The 1,285-nt window shown below is 38.6% G+C and overlaps 1 pseudogene; it reads right to left on the bottom strand.

The window, feature by feature from the left end:
• Window positions 1-824: 824 nt before the first annotated feature.
• Window positions 825-995, bottom strand: LOC104082300 (annotated as a pseudogene).
• Window positions 996-1,285: the final 290 nt, after the last annotated feature.

Raw genomic sequence — 1,285 nt, 5'->3', positions numbered from 1 at the left:
GATCACTGTACGCTTAGGGGAGTCTTAACCAGCTGCCAATCGCTTATTTAAAAGGTTTTAAGAATGCTTATTGCATTAGAGAAAGTGCGGGTTAGGCATAAGTGTATTCACCATGGCTCTGTTGCAGCCTTTGTTCCCAAACACGTTAATGATACATGCCCAGCACTTTGGTGTAAAATTTCCTCAAAGGGTTTCAAAATTTTATCAGGGAAAAGAAAAAGACAAAAAACGTGTTACGCGGATAAATTTACACTGGTGAACTTGGTCACTTTCCAGAAAATACACTAATTAAAATACAACGGCAAACCGCACAATTTGGTTCCGATTCTTCTGAATTGAGGAGTACTGACACGGGATGTATTTATTTATTTATTCTGATGTTTTGCTGCAGCAGATACCTCCACAGCCTTTCTCACTAATAGAAAACATTCTGTTGATAGAGGTTGCTAGGTTATAGTAAAATTTGTTGCAAAAACAAAACTTAACGTTAGTGTATTTTCCACCCAGTGACATATTTTGGAAACCAGTTATTTGTATACAACGGTTCACCCAATCACTGCCACCAGACTCAACACATTCAGGCAACGGAAGCAAGCCCTGATCTTTGGGTATTTCCAGGGAATGATTTAAAAAGAGCCCCAGAAGAAAAGTCCAGCGTTTCCCTTTACATTAACGATTGCAATCCCCTACAGACAAAAATGTACAGAATGTCGTAGGCAAGTCCTAAAAGCATCCTCTGACTGGCAAATACGAAGGAGTTGGGGGGGGTTAAATGCTTCATGCTTTTCCTGTAAGTAGGAAACTTGTAATATGTCTTACAGTACCTGCTGTTGCTGAAGATGTGCTAAATCTGCAGCCCCAATTTCAACTGAAGGTGTCTCGCCGTTTGATCTCACTTCCCGCAGGCTGCACTCTAGTAAATGGTTGCCACCGCTCGCTCCATTCTGAATGGCTGAACCGTTACTTTTTGTCTCAGTCCCAGATTCTTGCATCATGACTCAAAAACCTGAAATAATTTAGGGGAGGGGAAAAAAAAAAAAGCAGCTGTTAAAACAGTTGCTGTATATAAGGAGACATGCCCTGTTTTAAATCCTGCCAAAACTGTAAACATTTGTCATTTCCCTTCATACGATTTATCTTTCATTAATGGTTCATGCTACTAGTTTATGTTTATTTATCTGTTGGTACAGCTATAATTTTAGTAAGTTAGTTCTGTTCTAAATATAGTATTATTTACTCAACATCTTTTTTCCCTTAGAGAAAAAAAATATTTTTGAACGAACAC

This window comes from Fulmarus glacialis, unplaced genomic scaffold (assembly GCF_000690835.1).
Source record: "Fulmarus glacialis isolate BGI_N327 unplaced genomic scaffold, ASM69083v1 scaffold2279, whole genome shotgun sequence".
Taxonomy (NCBI): domain Eukaryota; kingdom Metazoa; phylum Chordata; class Aves; order Procellariiformes; family Procellariidae; genus Fulmarus; species Fulmarus glacialis.
The sequence above is the reverse complement of the archived record's forward strand: the minus strand, read 5'-3'. Positions and strand labels throughout refer to the sequence as shown.